Source organism: Fukomys damarensis, unplaced genomic scaffold (genome assembly GCF_012274545.1).
Source record: "Fukomys damarensis isolate Sample0158 unplaced genomic scaffold, DMR_v1.0_HiC HiC_scaffold_16, whole genome shotgun sequence".
Lineage (NCBI taxonomy): Eukaryota > Metazoa > Chordata > Mammalia > Rodentia > Bathyergidae > Fukomys > Fukomys damarensis.
The window spans coordinates 47061374-47076640 of record NW_022900928.1 but is presented as its reverse complement, the minus strand read 5'-3'; positions in this window follow the sequence as shown (position 1 = coordinate 47076640).

Genomic DNA, 15267 nt, shown 5'->3' with positions numbered 1-15267 from the left:
TTCCAGATACACATGAATTTCCAAAGCTGAATGAAGAAGACTTAAAAATTCTAAACAACCAGATGTCAATCAGTGAAATTGAAAATGTAATTAAAACTTACCAACTAAGAAAAGCCTGGGTCCTGATGACTTCACTGCTGAATTCTACAAGATATTTAGAGAATTACTGCCACTACTGGTTAAACTCTTCAATGAAATTGAAAGGGAATTAATACTCCTGAACTCCTTCCTGGAAGCAAGCCTTGATCTCAAAAGCAGAGAAAGACCAAACTAAGAAAGAGAACTATAGTCCAATCTCACTAATGAACATAGATGCAAAAATCCTTAATAAAATACTAGCAAACAGAATACAGAAGACCATCAAGAAGACCATATATTCTGATCAAGTGGGATTCATCCTAGGGATGTAGGGATGGTTCAACATACACAAATTAATAAATTTAACACATTATATTAATAAAGCCAAGGACAAAAAACATGTGATCATCTCAATAGATGCAAAAAAAAGCATTCAACAATATCCAGTACCCATTTATAATGAAAACCCTCCCCAAAATTAAAACAGACCATCTTATCTCAACCTGATAAAAGCCATCCATAAAAAACCAACAGCCAATATCATACTACATGGTTAAAAACTGAAATCCTTCATGCTAAAATCAGAAACAAGACAAGGATATCCACTGTCACTATTCCTGTTCAATATAGTTTTGGAAACACTACCATGGCAATGAGACAAGAGAACAAAATAAAAGGAATAAAGATAGTAAAAGAAGAAATCAAATTGTCATTATTTGCAGATGACATGATACTCTATATAGAAAACCCCAAGAATGCCACCAAAAATCTTCTAGACTTAATAATAAAATTCACTTGAGTAGCTGGATATAAGGTCAGCACAGAAAAATCAATAGGTTTCCTGTACACCAACAACAGACTCACAGAGAGAGGAACCATAGAAACAACTCCCTTCACAATATCATCCAAAAAAAAAAAAAAAACCCCAAAAAAACACCTAGGAATCAACCTAACAAGAGAAATCAAAGACCTCTACTCTGAAAACTACAGCTTTCTGGAAAAAGAGATGCAAGAGGATATAAGAAAATGGAAAGACTTCCTTTGCTCATACGTAAGAAGAATCAACATGGTGAAAATGGCCAAATTTCCAAAGTGCTATATAGATTCAATGCAATCCCAATTGAAATTCCATAGCATACTTCATAGAGCTTTAGAAAATAATCCAAAAACTAATTTGAAACAAGAGGAGACCTAGAATAGCAAAAGCAATTCTAGGCAATAAAGACAAGATAGGGGATAACACAATACCTGAAATGAAACTATATTAAAAAGCTACTGTGATAGAAACAGCATGGTACTGGCAAAGAAACAGACCTGAGGATCATTGGAACAGATTAGATAATGCAGAAACAATTCCAGACATATTCAGCCACTTCATCTTTGACCAAAGAGCCACATACTCTCACTGGAAGAAAAATAGCCTCTTTAATAAATAGTGCTGGAAAAACTGGGTTTCAACTTGCCAAAGATTAAAATTAGACCTATATCTGTCTGTCACCATGCACTAAGCTAAAATCAAAATGAATCAAAGATCTAAATATTAAAACAGAAACACTAAACCAGCTAAAAGAGAGGTTAGGTAGAACCCTTGAATACATTAGTATAGGAAAGATTTCATGAAAAAATCCTCAGTTGCATGTTACCTAGCACAAAGAACTAACATGTGGGATCTCTTCTTATTAAAAAGTTTCTGGACAGTAAGAGAAACCACCAGCAGTGAGGAAAGACAACCCACAATTTGGGAAGAGAATTTCACCTGGTGTTCCTCAGAAAAAGGTCTACTATCTAGAATATATAAAGAACATCAAAAAATCAGCCCCCCCAACTTAAAGACCAATCCAAAAATGGGCATCTGAAATGAACAGACATTTCTCAGACATAGAAGTAGAAATAACAAATAAACATATGAAAAAATGTTCAACATCGCTAATCTTTCGAGAAATACCAATGAAAACAAGAAATGCAAATGAAAACTGAGATTCCACCTCACCCCAGAAAGAATGGCTATTATCAAGAAATTAACCAATATAAATGCTGGTGGGTATTTGGTGAAAAAGAAATATTTCTCTACTGTTGGTGGGAGTGTAGACTGGTACAACAATGGTTGAAATCAGTATGGAGATGCCTCAGCACAGGCCCCATTTGACCCAGCTATTTCCCTGCTGGGTATCTTCACAAAAAATTTAAAAGCTTCATAACACAGCAATATATGTGCACCCATGTTTAAAGCAGTGCAGTTTGTAATAGCTAAAACTTAGAAACAGCATCATTGCCTATAAACTGGAAGCTGGATAAAGAAGATGTGGGTTGTTTTTTTTAATGTAATTGAGTACTAGTGAGCCATAAAGAATGAGAAATTAGATATATTTATAGCTAAATTGATGCATAGTGAGGCCATACTCCTAAGTGAAATAAATAGGATAAATGTGTAAATAGCTAATAATTTCTCTAATATGAGAAACTGAAAATGTAAATAAGAATAAAAATGAATAATAGATAATTTAAAATAGGAAAAAAATGTTCTAAAGGGGAAGGGAAAAGGGGAGGAGAGGGGAAAGGGAAGAAGGAAAAGGAGCAAATATGAGAAAAGGAAAAAATGGAAAGAAAGTCTTTGTAAATAGGAAGGAATAGAGAGGTTGAAATAGGTTAGGGAAACCGGGAAAAAGAATAAGAACCAAGATACGTCAGGTAAAGGTACAAATTCCCAATGATAAATGTCATCATACTATAGGATGTACCAATAAATTTAATTTTTAAAATTTACCAATAAACTTAATTTAAAAATCCTTATAGAAATGTTTTAATATGTATAATCTAATGATACAAGTTTTATAGTAGTACTTGAAATTTAGCTTTATATAATAGTGGCTCAAATTAGTATGACAATATAAAGATTGGCTTACAGACTCTTTGGAAGTTTTATTGACTTTGTGAACAATAACTTCAAAAATGGACAAAATTATCACAATCTCAATTTAAAGATATCCAGTCACTCTCAGATTTGTTACATTTTCACATACACCCTCATGACTAGACATCACAAGTCTTAGGGTCTAATAAAAAACTGAGAGATTCTCTTGCTCACAGGCAGCAAATAAACTGAATAGAAGGAATATTTTGGTTTTAAGAAAGTTTGGCCTCCAAAATACATGTTAGAATTTGATCATCATTGTGAGATATTAAGAGAGTAGAAACTTAAATGGACTGTGGTGTTTATAGGTGAGGTTTGGGAAGTAATTATAAGTAGATGAAATTGTTATAGTGGGATTCTCAAATAGTCCTGGAAATGATTAAAAGTAGAGTGATCTAACAGAATATATATATATATATATATATATAGCCTTTTTAATATATTCCTGTACAATAAGCCTCCACATTTTCCTTTTTGAACTTTCTATGTTAACCTATTTGAGATTAACGCATAATCTTTTATTTAAACTAACAATGCCCCCTTCTCCTCCCACACACATACACATTCAGGTGGGATGTCTAAGGACTAAAACCAAGAACAAATTCAGGTATGTTCAAATCACAAAGCATTATCAGTTTCATTATCCATATAGTTCAGAGGGAATAATCAGTGATGGTGCAAAGAACTCAGAGCTATTTTCAGGGACAGAAAGAAACATGAGCACAGATATCTAAATATGAAAACATTTCTGGGCAAGGTAGGATATCTATAATCTCAACACTAGGAAAGGCTGAGGCAGAAGTGTTTCAAGTTTGATCCTGGCTTGGGCAATTTAGCAACTTAGCAAGACACTGTCTTAATATAAAAAACATTTTAAAAATTAAAAATTGGATAGTGTTCTAGACTGGTTCAAAAACCCTGAGCTAAATTTGTAGTAACACAGACATGCGCACACACTATTTATAGATAGATACATAGATATATAGATAACCGCCTAATGTTGATGATTTTCCAACAAAGGAATAAAAATTATTTTGTGGACATTCAATGATATATATCCACCAATGCCCCTGCACGAAGTGTAAATGTCTCTGGTCATAGACAGCTGGAGGGACAAGTAGAGCTACAAGTGGCCATGCAGATCATGTGTCCCATTTTGCCCTATATGCATAACTGAAAATATAAAAATATTATTGCACAATGTCATTTTTATTTTCACCTGGGAAAAAGCAGACATTGAATTTAACATTGCTTTTAGTTTTTCCAAATCTATGTTATATTTTCCCTTCTGTGATCACTTCTTCCACAAGGATCCATTACTTTTTGCTTGTATGTGTTTAATTTGTACAGCTATTTGAATTCATCAAAAAATTGACACGAGTTTCTGTTTGATATCCACACTGTAAATGAATTAAGCCTAGCAAATGCATCATGATTTATTCTTTATATATAGAATGACTACTTTCTGATTTAAATTGAATTTCAGCATTGTATTGCTTTAGGTATAAAATTACATTGGAAAGCAAAGCAAACCTTCATTAAGTCTGATGCAAAGCCATTCTACTCTACAAGCTACTTCAGCACTGACAGCATTTTCTGCTGCATCAATACAGTCTTCATTAAGGTACTACCTAAACTTGGCAATTAGCTTAGTAATGAGTGAGTAAATGAAATAGTGTGTAGAATAGAAAATAAATCCTATCCATAAAACAAACTATAACCAATATGCTATCATAATAGCAATATGAGAAAATTCTTATCGATATGTCCTGTTTTGTTTCCAAACCCATTCTTTTTCTTGTGTACCAACATTTAAAAATTAGTTGATGTGCTGTGATTATGAAGGTGAAATGAATAGATTAGGAGTTGCACAGCTGTTTATGGATCTGGTTTATAGCTCTGGGACATACCATTCTGGAGACGTTCTGTTCCAGTTCATTTTAACAGTAATTAGAAGCACCCTCATAACGAGAAGCTTGCTGTTGGAAACAACTTCATTAGTTTGGGTGGTTTTATTGGTTTCCTTTAGGGTGGAAAACTAGCACTAATAGTTGTAATTTAATAGGAAAATTACTGAAGCAAAAAAGATTTCACTAAATCTTAAATGAGGCATTAGACATACGTTTTCTTTCCAAATAATGAAATAAAAAAGGATTGCCTTTAACTAAAAAATTCTTACATGAATGAAGATAAATTAGCATGAAAGGGACATTTTGGTTAAATGCTTAAATATTGCTTAAATGAAACATTAAGTGCCCATATAGAAAAACGCAGGTAAAACTTACATAAATGTTTAAAAAGTGTCCCTATCTAAGGCATTTTCCTTCACACTTTATTTAAAATGAGACAGAGTGAACAGTGCTGGCCCTTGGAAAATCTGTCATCCAGTTGATAAGCTAATTCACTTTCTAATCCTCCTCTTCTATCTTCATTCTATTGGACCCTTTCTCCCCCCCCACACACACATCATCTCCCTAAATAGCAATATTTTTGTCATGAGAAATAATGGGGCAATGTTACCACCTCTGGGACACACAGTATTTTATCTCCACAAAACACTTTAGAATCTTTTAGAAATATTTCCTCCCACTTCCAATGCCACATGAGTCAGCATTACCTTCAGTATCTTAGAGCTAACAAAAGGAAATTTACTGGAGATTTCAAAGTAAATGTGCAGCAGATTAGTAATCTGAAATGTAGTGTTCTATTCTTAATTGGGGACTATACCATGATATCTCCATCATTTGAAAATGATGATCTTTTAATTATAAAAAAAGGAACATTTTACAATTTCAAGATATGTGCAATTCCTTATTATTAGATTCTATAACAGGAAAACAAATACAGTAGAAAATCTGTATTTTGACTTTAAGCTGATCACCCAGGTACAAAATGATAATATCTTCTCATATTTTGGCAGACATGTACCTAGACATCTAAGTTGTAAATCCAGAGTCCAGGAAGTATATCTATCATGCTAATTTTTAAAACACAAGTATATAAAAAAGCCTCATCATGAATTTCTACAAGGAAGAGTTCCATAAATACTGGTTAAATAAACATTAGGCTAAATAAATGAAAGTAAATCTACCAGCAATGATCCAAACTACTTGGGAGGCTGAGGCAGGAGAATCATAAGATTGAAGCTAGTCTGGGCAACATAGTGAGCTCTCTTATCAAAAAGTCAGTAAATCAGTCAAATAAACAAAGATTCACCCCCACTGAATTTTAGCAACTAGAATTTCTCTCCCATATTTGAAAACTTCCATGTATATGAAGTATGGTTCTTCCAACTTCACTTTTCCATTTTACATTCCAAATCACCTCCCTGCACACATCCCATTTACATCTTCTCCAGTCCACTCTGTCTCTGCACTCTGCAGGAGCTGTAAAATAACAGAATGCCTCTGAACTGTCCTTTTCATTTCTAATTATTGGTTTCACACTTTGGAATTTCTCAAGTTTTAGGTTACAAGCATCACTACCAATGGACAGAAATCAAAAGGCATTGTTTTAGATTAATAATTTAATTTTTTCAAAAACATAGGGAAAGGATAGGTATTGGTAAGGAACTAAACCTTCTCCTTGTGAGTGAGAATATTGTTTTCTAGGAATGCCAGTATAGATGTAGAGTCATGCAAAATGACAGAGAGCAGAAGAGAAAAAAGAAATTAGGGACCACTTAGGAGAGGAAGTATTTTGTAAAAAGACCAGCTCTAAATATTTTCTCCTTGAATTGCTAGTCAAAGGATTATGATTTTTCTAACTATCTGTTTTGATTTTATATTGTATTATTCTTTGACTACATTAAGCATCTTTAATGAGTACTTTTTAAAATTCACATACACTTAAAGAAACCTATAGTCCCACTGCGCCCACAAGGGAGAAGACTGTAAATGGGAGATGTATCCTTCCCATTTTCCTAATGATCTTGGTAAAGACAACAATCATCTTCAGAACTGGTCTAAGAAACGAGTATTAACTAGAACATCAGAAATAGCAGTCTTCAACATAACTGGAAGGATTTCTCCAGTGTATACAAAGAAAAGCATTAATAAGACAGAAATTCTGAGTTAAAACTTTAAAAAAATCATGATATTGAAAGGCCTGTAAAATTGAAGACTTTGGAAAGGAGAAAACTTTGAGATTGAAGGCAAAAGACCAAAGAATTTCCTTGTAGCTAAATATTCATTCCAGCTATTAGCAAAATAATAATAATAATAATAGTAATAATAATAATAAACAATTTTACTTCAATATGTAAGTGATGGCAGCCTAAGTATAAACTAAGAAAATGGTTATCAAGAAAATATGTGTAATATACAATAAGGTCATGCAGATAATTTAACTGTCAACTGTTGAATCATTAGAAGTCACATAGCAACTGTACTTCATTGTTACATCAGAAAGTCCTGAGCACGAACCTTAAACAAATGTCATACAGATTTATATATTGTGAAGTCTTATTTCAAGAAATGATATGGAAGGTTCATATATTTATTTGCATAATAATCTAAGCAGTTTAATAAGAAAAAATTACTAAAACATTTAATTCTCTTAATCATTCTCCAAACTGGTTCATGATTCAAGTATCATTTCCATACCTATATATTGAATAGAAGGGTCAATTAATTATAAAATAATGCTGAAAAAATTACTCCAAACATAATATAGACAACAAAATGTTTATTTTTATTGAAAAATGTATAAGTCATCTATGGTTTGGCTATGCTAAATTGAACTTTAAAAGCTTGGCTGCAGGAGCCTGGGCTTTAGCTCAGTGGTTCCACTGCCTGCCTTGCAAGCACAAGAGCCCAAGTTTGATCCCCGGGACCAAAAAAAAGAAAAAAAAACTTGGCTCCAAGACATGAATTGGGTCTGAATATACTCAACATGTCTCTCATCCTCATTTTAGTAGCAGTCATCTTTGTCATATTCTTGTCGTGCTGAAAATCAGGAGCTCAGGAGGGAAGGACCAACAATGCAAGTCCTTTTAAGCTTCAGTGCAAGCTGCATATCTAATATTCAATTGACCAAATCAAGGTCACATGACCAAGGAGAGACATATTTGTCTCCCACAAAGTGAATATGTACTAATCAATAGTCTAATATACCATAGGGAGTAAAGAATTCACTTTGGTAGAAATATCATGTTGCAAGTTCGCTAGGTGAAGACATCTGGGACTGCAGTTAAAAAAGGACCTTTGAAAATATTAGAGAGAAATTTTATTCTAAATAGGCTTTCATCCTTCAGAAAAATCCCAGAGCATTTACAGTTAAGGTTATAGTAAGCAGTAAGTGAAATAAAATTTGGAGTTATCCAATGCATGTGTAATGAGCATACTGGTATGTATCAAGCAGAGGACCAGGCACTGAGAAAATGTGAAAATTACAGGAGCTTCATCAAAATTGAGAGCTTGAAGAAAAAGTAAGTTGTGCTTTCATGTCTGAAAAATCACCAGAGAATGTATGAGAGCAAGCGGCAGCATTCACATCAGTTCTGCCTGGTTTTCACATCAGAATCAGAATCAAGGATGCACACCTGTGAGATAAGACAGGCGCAAAGCCAGTCTTATGTAAGTAGATCCCACACACAAGGCTTGGATCCACAGAAAGGAAGTTACAGGGAGTTGTGCTTGTTTCGTTTTCAGCTTTGGAACAATGAAATGTCTGTTGTGTTTTTTCATTTACATCTAGAAAATATATCATATCAAATCATTGACTTGAATGGAAAAGGGTTTAGATTTAGTGGTAGTTTTTTTATTTTAGAAAAATTAATGCTAGAAGAGAGTTTTGTTTTGTTTTGTTTTATCCATAGATAAATGGATAAGGGGAAATATAAAGATGAAGGAACTCTCCTAGGCACTTTTCTTGGATCTCATGTAATAATGCCTTTATCACCATCATCATCATCATCATCATCATCATCATCATCATCATCATGATGACTACTGACATTTTCAAAACACCAGAATTCTACAGAGTCTAATGTGTATGATGCTATTAAATTCCAGCACAATCGAATGGAAATGCACATTAAATCCATTTCATGAACAGGCAATGTATCAAAGTAACTTCCCTAAATTACATTTCATCTGATACCAAAGAATTCATTTTCAAGATACGATACATATTTTGATGACACATATGATACAATCAGTGCTTGGATTTGGGTTGTAATCAGGATATACTATGACCAAGATAACAGATAAAGCTTTAACTAAACTGTACCATTAGGAAAGTAAGAGTTAATGTACTCTTAATTTAACATAATACTAATTAATTCTTATGAGTATTGAATAGAAAATGAATTTCATAGAATGTTAGTTGTCTTTCATTGATCAAATAATAACCAGGCATCATCACATGCTTTAGTGCTTTTTAATAAAACTCAAGCTCATATTACACTGAATGGCTCACTCTGAGGCTTGAGCTTAATAATACGAATTTCAATAAACTTTCAATTGATAAGTGCTGGAAAATTAAATGGAACAAAATTCAACTAACATAAAGAAAATAGAGATATTATACTAAAATATGTGACAAAGTTTCAACAAGAGAAGATTTTATTATTTGAATAGTAAAATTATGAGGGAAAAATGATCTTTGATTCTTAAAAAAATAAGAGAAAACTTTCTTCATCAAATCTTTAGAGCTCTGCAAGTAGACAACAGATTAAATAGTTCATATAAGACAACAGTTATCTCAATATGTATCCATTTTCCTATAAATGACTCTAATTTCTCATTCTTTAAGGCTGAGTAGTATTCCATTTTATAGAATAACCACATCTTCTTTATCAGTCTCCAAGTGATGGGTAAATGGGATGTTTCCAAATTTTAGCTATTATAAACTGTGCTGATATAAACATAGGTGTGCATATATCACTGTGATATGATTCTTTTAATTCTTTTGGAAAAACCCAGCAGAGAGATGGCTGGGTAAAATGGAACCTCTAATCCCAGCTCTTTGAGATATCTCCATATTGATTTCCATAGTGGTTGCACCAGTCTGCACTCCCACCAACAATGGAGAAGGGTTCCTTTCTCCCCACAACCCTGCCAACATTTGTTATTGGTTGATTTCTTGATGGCAGCCATTCTTTGTGGGACGAGGTAGAATCTCAGTCTTGTTTTCATCTGCATCTCTCGAATGACCAGTGATGTGGAACATTTTTTAATACTACTCAGCCATAAAAAATGAGAAATTAGAGTCATTCATAGGAAAATGGATGCATATTGAGGATATACTCTTAAGTGAAATAAATAAAACACACATGTGTAAATACCGAATAGTTTCTCTGGTGTGAAAAACTATAATTGTACATAAAATCCTAATGGTATAATTGACAATGTGAAATAGGAAGAAAGGGCTAAAGTGTAGGGGAAGTGGGAATGGTAGGGGAAAGGAAATAATGGGAAAGAAAAAATGAGAAAATGAAAAAATGGAAATAAAGTATTTGTAAATAGGGAAGGGAGGAGGGGGTGAAGGGAGGGTAAGGGTATAGGGGGAAAATGAGAGCCAAGACCTGTCATGTAAAGGTACAAGATCCCAATGTTGAATGTAACTGTAGATGTATACCCCAAATGTACCAATAAACTCAGTGATAAATAAATAAAGTTCTAGTGTCATTTTTTAACGGATTTTCTTTATTCTCTCAAGAGACTGAAATCAGTTGTGAGCGATTCAGGAGTCTGACAGACAGATATCAAAACTAAACATTACAGCTGTTGAAAATAGAATTGGAAAATGTGACTGAAGCTGTGAGTGGAAAGGATATGCTATTACTTCCTCTCTGGCTTAAACAGAATCCAGAGAATCCAGAGAGAGCCAGGCAACAACAGGTTTTCTCTGACAAGTAAGTAGAGGGCATGTATTTCCCAGCTTACCATAGGCTCAAGACAATTCCATAAAGAGAAGGGAAGAGTGTGAGTGGTACACTGTTTTTCAGCCAATCTCCTTCTAATCAGTTGTTTGCCTGCAGAAGGATGATTGAGGAGATAGAGGAAATCAGTGTGTGTTTTTCTAGTGATAGTTTTTCTACATGGAAATATAGAAATGAGGAAAAAAAAGCACTTTCCCACTAAGAGCAGTGGAGAACAGGTTTTTTCTTTTCAAAGAGCATGCACCCATGATTAAATGGTATCTGTCAAGCAAAAATAAAGCAGAATTAGAAAAGAGCAATTGAAATAACAAATAACCTGAAAAAATTTCAAAGGATTAAAATGCTTTAGGTTTAGTCTTTCCCCGCTCTGCTTCTCCAAGGATGGTCAGTTGAAGGAGCTGGTTATGTTCCCCACCTTTGCAAGGGATATGGAGTCCTAGGAACTATCTTAGGTATTAAATTTTCAGAGGCCCTGATTTTACAAATTTATGATTTTTCCATATGATAATTCTATAAGCATGACAGGCCATCAGTCTGCTTATATTCTGGCTATGTCATTTGCTAATAATTAAAGCCATAAATCTTAGAGGATCCTGACCTTAGCAAGAAACCATGAATGCCTTCTTGTAGTCTACGGCTTCAGTCTTTTCCTATCTTGTCCTTGCACAGAAAGCTCCTGTGACGAGGCATAGGCTTGAAGCTCTTTTGCTATAAATTGCATCTTAGTGGGTAGGGGTCTGCCATGAGAAGAATTATAAATTCTGTGACACAATGAGTATATAAAAGAAGATATGTGAAGAAACCTGCATAGAGGTCTTCCATTTCTTTGGCTTTTTTTGCATCCCATTCTCATTTTCTATTGTAGTTTTCATCCTCCCCTATTTGCTTATACCAACTTAAGAGTAAGAGAAATCATTTGAATGTTGCAAATCCTTTCATGTTTGTCCTAATCTGCCTCTCAGACTGAGATCACTGATCATGCACAGAAAGACTTCTCTTTATAAAAGAGAATTTTTTTTTCATTCTTCTTTGAACTGTTTCAATTGTTAAAAATCCCTGCCAACGCACACTACATCTTAAAGTTTTTGTAACATATATTCAAAGCTCTGGCCTCTGTAAATCTAATTTCCAAAATATGAAAGGCAACTTTGGTCAGAGATAGGGTTTAATTTGCTACTTATTTTGTTTGTACAGAAGAAGCTTCCCATACAAGGATAGCAGGATCTTCGCTGTCAATAACCCAAGTTAAATTCAGTCAGCTCTGTATTTCAGATTCTATTGCTTCCAACACTTCTATTTACAAGTTTAAAATTTGGTAATAAGATAAAAACACATGTTCCATGATCCATTTAAGGGATGGTTTGTGTAGTTAAAAATCCGGGCTATAGTTGCGGGCAAGACTAAGTCTAATTGCTCAATACTCTTACTCAAGTATGTATGAGTGCAATTGTGTGCGTATCCCTCTGCCTCTCTCTCCTCTTCCATCATTTGCTTGTTAGTTTATTCTATATGCAGAAGGGCTTCCTCCATGAAGTTTTAGAAAGCCCCATGAGTCCTTCTAAGTTTACAGTAATCGCCTTAGCAACCCCAGCAAAAGAAGCTTCTTATAGCAAGCAAAATGTACAGCAATTCTTAAAAATGATGCTCATGACCTTAGAATTGCAGGAGACTAATTAATATTCCCCATCTCAAAGATGTCTCAATTTCCTGAAAGTTGTGTTACCTTATATTGCAAAGGAGGCTTTGCAGATATAATTAAAGGTAAGGCCTGTGGTATTTGGAGATATGAATGTTCTCAGTACAAATCACCTGAACTCTTAAAAGTGTAAGAGGGGTCTCAAGATTTAGTTCAGTGGTAGAGCACTTGCCTAGCTTGTGCAAAGCACTGAGTTCAATCTCCAGCACCAAAAAAGCAGGAGATAAAAAGATGGATAGGTAAATCAGAGATAGGGCAAAGTAAGAAAAATTTGGTCTTCCTTTGCTTGTTTTGAGATATAGTGGGCTCTGCGCAAGGATTCATACAGTGATACAAATATAGCATGAGCTCAGCAAACAAAGATAAGGATAATAATGATGGATAAAATCAAAACATGTCTGCCATATTGTTCCTTAGCTATAGCTGCATTGCAAATTCTAAGTAACAGTAAGACTTACCTCACTGGAAAAATATATAGGGATGGATTTCCAACTGGAGAACTTCTAAAGAATTATCATCACTAGTGCAGAACTTCTTTTATGTTGTCATAAAGTTAAAAGAAGTCAATTAGATCTAGTAGTTCATTAATGGTTTCACAAATCACATTTATAGCCAACCCCATATCCAGTGTGATACTACAAAATACCAGTTAGAGAGACAAGTTTTGACATTCTTATATTATGGCATTGCAGAAACTGTGGGGGCAATTAATTTTTACTTGTACTGTGATGAATCCCTGCAAAACTCTAAAAGCCATTTCGCCAATTACTAACTCTTTAGGGCAATGAAGCCTTTTCAGAAAGCCTAAGTTTATATTACTGGTATGATCAAAGCTCTAATGAAATTGCTGCATGGCAGAAACTACTGAACTATTAAGAGAAAACTATAGAACTAAATGACTGCCTAGCTCTGAATCTACAAAAAAAAAATGAGAGCCTTCTGGTTTTCTTTGATTACCTATTAATTTCTCATGATAGAGCCCCATGTGGCATTGCTTTGGCAAACTTCACTGAAGTATGTTTTCTCTTCTGCAAATTAGTAAAGCAACGTACTGCATGTGATCTTCTTAATGGGACTTTGTATCCCATTGTTCTTTATGATTATTTTAGGAGGAGTAGGTGTTTTCTCATTCTCAGGAGCAATGACTGGACTGGTTGAGTTCTTTATGAGAATAGCAGTATATAACCCAATAAGTGTCAGGAAGAATTCATGCTGTGTGGAAGCCCCACAAGTATTCATTCACCACTAATGCTTGTATTGCAGTGTTTTGTTTTGTTTTATTTTTGAGTACCAGGGATTGAACTCCAGTCCTCGCACTTGGAAGGAAGGTGGCAGAACCACTGAGCTAAATCCCCAGCTCTGTATTGCAGTGTTGTAAAGCTCATAGTAAAATCTAAGTGGAACAGTAAACCAAGAATTTAGTGAAAGACTTGATTTTCTATTCTTCCTGAATAACCAACTTGGGTGTCATATAACTCCTTAACACAGACATTTTTAATGGCTCATTTACAGGTTCAGCTTAATCAGTCATTTCCTTTCATATAACTTTCTGTTGAACTAAAATAAAATCAGCCCCTGTACCAGACTGGTAAGTTTGGCACGATCCAGGCTTTGTCCATAGTGAACTGTACTGTGCAAATAAATTCTAATCTAACATAAGAGTACTAAGCAACTAAGTTTCAGTCAGTTACAGTAGTTTAGACTTCTGCCAATCACTGGCTGTCAACTGATTAGCCATATTCATATAAAGCAAATGTCAACTGCAACCAATGCAACTGTTTCTGTATGCCATTTTTCTTCCTCTTGCTATAAATATAATTCAAAACCATTTTGAACCATTTTTAGTCTGGAATATTACCGAGTTCTAAGGCCTTGTTCTTTCTCAAGTAAAGCTGGTTAAACTGAACTCATCTCCGATTTGCTTTTAACTTTTGTTTCAGAAATATAGTGTAAGTAATGAATAAATATGCAAAACAACAAAAGAGAATATGAGCTCATTAACTTCAATTTGATCAGTAATAATCTAGGATTCATATTTACAGGAAAGATCCAGACTATCCTATCCTTCACTATCTGTCCAGACACATCCCAGGTGTGAGACTCCATCAATTACTTGAATTTTTCAACAGCATCTTAACTGATAATATATTTCTGCTCTGCTTCTCAATTCCTCCCAACACTATTCTCAATAGAGTAACCAGAATAATTATATTAAAATTAGAATAAAATCACATCTCTCTTTGGAACATTTTAGGTATACAGTACAGTTACATTCATTACTGAGATTTGTGCCTTTACATGACAGGTCTTGGTTCTCATTTTTTCCCCTTGTCCCTGCCCTCCCTTCACCCCCTCCTCCACTCCCCATTTACAAACACTTTATTTCCATTTTCTCCTATTTTTTTTCTTTTCCCTTATTACCTTTCCCTACCCTTCCCGCTTTCCCTACACCCTTAGCCCTTTTCTTCCTATTTCACATTGTCAATTATATCATTAAGATCTTATGTACTATTATAGTTTATTCACACCAGAGAAACTAGTCAGTATTTACACGTGTGACTTATTTATTTCACTTAGGAGTATATCCTCAATATGTATCCATTTTCCTATGAATGAATCTAATTTCTCATTCTTTATGTATTTAATTAAAACTTTCAACTGCTTTTTTTTTCCTTCTCTCTCTTTTTTTTTTTTTTT